Genomic DNA, 6286 nt, shown 5'->3' on the forward strand with positions numbered 1-6286 from the left:
AACACAAACAAAAACAAAAACAAAAAAAAACAGAGAAAATACATAGAGAATCCCACAAAGTCTAGACAATGTCCTGGGAAACTCCCATACAGTGGATTTTTACTGATTGCTTCTAGGCACCTTCTAATTTGATTATGTTTTTAGATAACCTAGTAAAAGTCTTCCCTTAGTTTAGTAAGAAGGTTTTCCCCCTAATTTCCAAAAATCACTGCACTTTTCAGCATCAAACGTTCTTCAATGCTAAGCTTCAATTCTACTAATTAAAATGTGGGCCAGATGATAGCTCAATAAACTGAAGCACAGGCATTGTATGCTGGATAACTAGGTTCAGTCACCTGGTTCCTTGAGCTCTGCTGGAATTGACCTCAAAATATGGCAGGCAGTAGCCACCACAGGTAGCTATATTTGACATAAAATCTCCTCCCAAATATAAAAAATAATTAAAATTAGTAGGGATAGTCAGAATTGAAGGATTCCCACAAAGCTCTGTTTCCTTTGAAGATGGCTCAGTAACGAATGAATGACAGCAAATGGCAATTCATAATGATTCAGACTATTCCTGTCTTTAAGATCATAAGAAACAATAAATAAATACATTTTGGATAGAATGTAATATGGTAGGTGTCTCTAAGAAGAACTTCTGTCAGTCCTTTTTATACCCACATCACTGCTGATAAATTCTTGGTCTTATGGGAGAAAATGGGTCTTTTCCCTTTTTGTTTTATGGAGCTGCCCAGCTCACACCCCTCAGATTCTCTTTCCTGCTGAGCTGCTCTTTTTTTTACATGCCAAAATTCTTAATTTATTCATAAAAATATGGAATGCTTCACGAATTTGAGTGTCATCCTTGCGCAGGGGCCAAGCTAATTTTCGTATCGTTCCAATTTTAGTATATGTGCTGCCGAAGCAAGCACTGAGCTGGTCTTTTAAAGGGTGAAGATATCCTGATAGTTTCTCCTTCCTTTTCTCTCAACCCACTCCCAACCTATTAGCTCTCTCTGTAGGTTACTAGGCCAAAGGCACCTGCCTCTGACCTCATTCTCAGCTCTGTTGTCCTGATAAGATTACTGGCCAGGTGTTGTCATCTTTAATGCACTGCTCTGGCCTCAGCATAGTTTTTGTGACCTACAGTTTGGACAGAGGGAATTCTTCATTATTCACGATGGCTTAGGGGTCTAGTTACCAGCTAGATCCACCTCTAAGGCTAGATCCACACTGAAACCTGTTGAGCCAGTTTCTTTCTGTGGACTCTTCCAAGATTCAGCAAATGACAAGAACACTGAGAGTGTTTCATGTTCCCAGGAACAAACCTAACTGGAACCAGCGTCCCTTGACAGCAACCAAACTGTGCTTCTCATTTCCTTTTCCCTCTCTGCCCTTCCCCCTCTACCCCCCACTCCCTCCGAGTACAGAGCTATGGACTATCAAGTTTTAATGTGGTGTTGAGCTGTTGATTAAAAACAGCATGTTATTTTCTGAACGTCAAACATCAGATGACAATAAAGCCAGTGTAAACTACTCGGAAAGTAAATGTGGTTGCTTCTGCACTGGAAACAAAAACACAAATGGCTGCACTTGAAGTGCTCCCGTGTTCACAAGAAGTCTTGGAGCATTAAAATTGATGACGGTGATTAGAGCTGCAAAATCTGTAGAACTGAATCCTCCTGGGTTTAGCCATTTTCGGTGCCGGCATATTAACTTGGCTCACTGTGAGTCTGCCTTTGTACACACGCGCACCGTATTTAACGATGAGTACAGCGGGTCCCAAATTAAAACCATATTTTGTTAGCACCACATGTCCCTGACTTGACAGCATTTATCAAAGGGGAAGCTGCTGGATTTACTGAAAGAAATGACTGTAGCCGGCTCTGGCAGGCCCCCGGCCCATTGACTGCTTTCAGTTTAGACTGCCTGTAGCGAATATTGCCAAGGTTGGCTCCAGGCTGTTTTCTCCACAGTTACTGTTTGTTGCTTCTCTGGAGCCCTGCAGCCATTGGGGCCTCAGGAGATGGCAACATGGCCATTTCCAGGCCCCTGATTCTGTGCCCTCTTTTCCCTGAATTTGTTGCTGCTTAGATCCCAGATCATGTCTTTATCCTCACATCTCTCTAGTCTTGGTGTGGATGTCACTTGGCACCATGATAGAAATGCAGAGTTCTGAGTCCCAGCCCAGCCCTCCTGAATCTGAATTTTAGGCACTCCCAGTGGATTTTTGGAGATGCACACCTCTACCCCAACTTCCTTACACTGCCTGCAGTGCTCCACTGGAGGCCCTAAGGTGGAGATAGAACTGAGCCATTAGTAGACAGAACAGATGTAGCCCTAGGCAAGGAAGACAAGGGTTCAAAAGCTAGGCTGTGTGTGTGTGTGTGTGTGTGTGTGTGTGTGTGTGTGTGTGTGAGAGAGAGAGAGAGACACAGAGACAGAGACAGAGACAGAGACAGAGAGAGAGACAGAGAGACAGAGAGACAGAGTGAGACAGAGACAGAGACAGAGAATGAGAGAGGGAAAGAGAGAAATATCTGTTTCTAATGATCTGAGCCTGGAACCCAACTCCTTTCACAAAAAGGACACAAAATTAAGCTTGTGTCCCTGGGATATTTATTTTGTAACCAATTTATTTTTTTTGTACAGAGAATACTTGAGCTTTTATATATTGAAAATATGTATCATATGTACAAAATGCTTGTATTTTATTTCTTGGAGACTTTATATGTTGAAATACATATCATTTCAGTATAAAATGCTTGTATTTAATTTCTTTGTACTAGAGTTAAAGAATTTATTCTACTGACTTTGAGTTGGTTATATTATTCATGTATGAGACAGCTATATTATTCATAGATTTTATTTCAGGAAAACAAAGAAACCATTTAGAGCTATTTGTTATTATAAAGCACATATAGGGTCTTATTGGGTTGTGAATCTTGGTGCTACATTCTTTAGAATTCTTATTACCTAATATCATATGATCTTAGTTATATTTTTAAAAGACAATCTGTAGTTCACACTACTACATTATAAATAGCTTTAGGATTTATAAATGCAATATTGTAGTACCCACTTAGTTCAATGTTATACATATATTTAGCTGAAAAAGTTAATCATGTCACTACTTTGAGGATCATCTCTTCACTTCATTCCAGATTGCAGTTCTAAGGCTTAAAGAGCACTTGCAGACTGGAAAAATAGGGTTTTAAGTAGTGGGGATATGTTGCAGTGCCTCATATATTCATACCCTGGATTCTTTCTCTGAACAGCAAAGTGGGGGGAATAGTTTGAAGAAGAGAAGGGGGAAGAGGGTGAATGGGTAGATCAAGTAAGGAACACATGTATCGTGAAAAATAAAATGAGACATTTATTGTTGAACTTAACACAGTATGTATGTATGTTCATTTTTAATGATACTTCCCTGAAACATTATGTTTTAAGATCAATTATTTTAATTTACAAAATTATAAGTCAAATAAAAAAATAAGTGATCTGACATTGTAGTTTTAAGCCAGGCACAACAAATCTTAGTATGTAAGGAATTCTGAAGAAAGGTTGGGGACCAATCAGTAGTCTACTAAGAAACAATACATAATGAAATTATGGAAGAAACAATCCTCACACATGCAAAATCATAATGGCATATATATTTCTAAATTTATTTTCTTGCATGATTTCTCTTTTGCTGTGTTAACCACTGTCATCTTTGCTTTTTCCTTTAAACTGGGAGCTCCCAGGAAATGGTTAGAGGTGACATTTGGAAATCCTTGGCCCAACTGTATGGACCTGCTTATCAGTGGTTGACTGGTGATGCATTTCTGAGGGCCACCAACGCCATATTTGGTAGTGAATGGGAATGAAATTTGGGATCTCTGAATGCCAGGCATTAGCCCTCACCCTTTGAACTATTTTCTTTACCCCATTGATTGAAAAGTTTTTCTTATTTGTTGTTTTATTTTTTTTAATTTTTAATTTTTGGAACTTAGGGCCATACTGGCTGTGCTCAGGGCTTACTCCTGGCTCCTGTCCAGGGCCCATAGTAGTGCTAGGGTTCAAACCTAGACTAGCCATAAGCAAGGCAAAAGCCTTACCTGATGTACTATCCCTTGAACCCTAATTGAAAAGCTTCTTAAAAGTCCATTATGAGTCTATGGATTATTTTTCTACTGCTGACAAACCTTAGTGTTTTGCCAGATAAAACTCTTGATTTCTTGGGAATAATTCCATAAGCATATGGTCTTTTCAACATTATGTAATAATGTGATTTGAGGTAACTAGATAGGTTACTAGTCAAGCTACATGACTTTTATCTGTTGATAATTTGGATAGGTCAAGTCATCACCTCATTTTCTTCATCAGGAGAAGAACTGAGGATTGGGAGCAAGGTAGTTGATTCTCAAACTTGGCTATTCCTGGGGAAACTGTTAAGAATAAGAGTTTGGGGCCGTAAGGTGGCACTAGAGGTAAGGTGTCTGCCTTGCAAGCGCTAGCCAAGAATGGATCGCGGTTTGATCCCCCGGCGTCCCATATGGTTCCCCCAAGCCAGGGGCAATTTCTGAGTGCTTAGCCAGGAATAATCCCTGAGCATCAAATGAGTGTGGCCCAAAAACAAAAACAAAAACAAACAAACAAAAAAAAGAATATAGAGTTCACTGGGCTCCACTCCAAACGCTGAGTGGAGAAATAAACTTTGATGTTGAAACATATTTTGGGAGGTGGAGCTCAGGCAACTAAGATTTTAAAGAGTATCAGATAATTCTAATAGGTTCAAGGTTTATATCTCAGACTTGAATGGCTAGCAGACCATACTTGGACACATATTTTTATTCTCCCAGGTCTAGAGTAGGGCCTGAATTCTTCATTCCTGTGAACTCGCATGTGATGCCCATATAGTTGATTCATGCATACACATGCTCACTCACATACACACACACAAACACACATGGTCTTCTAAAGCCAGGGATAAAGTATGTGTGTGAGAGAGAATGTGTTTGTGTGTGTGTGTGTGTGTGTGTGTAACCAGCTATAGAACCCAGGAGTTAACATACATACACTTGACTATCATCAAGCCACATCTGCAGTCCCAACAAAGGACTAAATCTTTTTTAGCTAAATTGCCTGCATCTGTAGCAAAACAGCCCTTATGATGGCCTTGGATGGTGGATGGAGGCCTTTGTTCTTAGGCCCTGGCCACGTGGCTCCATCCCCCATCAGCGGGTCTGGGTCCAGGAAAGCTACGGGTATTGAACTCACAGGCAGGCTTCATGAGAGATAACATCTTTATTGCCTTGGCCAACAGATGTGACTGCTAACCATTTACGCATTCAGCCCTGCATTCTCGCTTCTCCCTCAGCCATAGCTCTCCATCCAGGTAAATGCCAATTCCTCTCCATCCTGGCCAAAAACCAAAAGGGCCAAAAGACCTTAATCCTCTCTGGTCAAAGCCTTATCTAACCTTTCCAAGACTCCTCCCAGGAATGGGTGAGGTCTTGCAGGTAAGATCAAGTTACCTGGTTAGAATGGGGGGTGGGGCCACATCCATCTACTTCAATAACTAGTAATTATGTTATGCAAATTGTTCACAAATTTGATTGATTCCAAATTGTTCACCTTTGGGCTGGGTATTAGAGATCAGTAATAGAACACTTTTCTCTGATGTTTGAGGTTTAGGCTTGATCCAAACACACACACACACACACACACACACACACACACACACACACACACACACACTTAAAAAAAATTCTCCAGGGGCCAGAGAGATAGCATGGAGGTAAGGCATTTGCCTTGCATACAGAAGGACGGTGGTTCAAATCCCGGCATCCCATATGGTCCTCCAAGCCTGCCAGGAGCGATTTCTGAGTGTAGAGCCAGGAGTGGCTCCTAAGCGCTGCCAGGTGTGACCCAAAAACCAAAACCAAAAAAAAAAAAAACCTCTAAATTTAGTGTAAGATGAGTAAATTTAGTTAAATTCTCAAGAAGATGCTCATTTCCTTCTCTTATAAAATTAGTGATACTATTTAATAATCTAGGCAGATTTGATTCTCCTTAGCAAAACTTTAAAACATTCCAAAAAGAAATTGAAGAGGACCTAAGGAATTGGAAGAGTATTCCATGCTCAAGGGAAGGAAGAATAAATATCAAAATAACCATCTTATCTAGACTACTATATAGATTCAATGCAATCCCTATTCAAATTCAGACATCATTTATAAGAACTTAGAACAAGCAATTATAAACTTTGTGTGAAACTACAAAGACCTAAGTTAGCTAAACTCATATTGAAAACAAGAAA

General features: G+C 40.0%; 1 non-coding gene across 1 annotated transcript; it reads right to left on the minus strand.

The window, feature by feature from the left end:
- Nucleotides 1-810: 810 nt before the first annotated feature.
- LOC126007420 (U6 spliceosomal RNA) lies at nucleotides 811-914 on the minus strand. Its single transcript, XR_007494995.1, has one exon. It is a non-coding gene; the product is annotated as a U6 spliceosomal RNA (small nuclear RNA).
- Between the last annotated feature and the right edge of the window lie 5372 nt (nucleotides 915-6286).

The sequence above is a fragment of the Suncus etruscus genome, chromosome 4, assembly GCF_024139225.1.
Source record: "Suncus etruscus isolate mSunEtr1 chromosome 4, mSunEtr1.pri.cur, whole genome shotgun sequence".
Lineage (NCBI taxonomy): Eukaryota > Metazoa > Chordata > Mammalia > Eulipotyphla > Soricidae > Suncus > Suncus etruscus.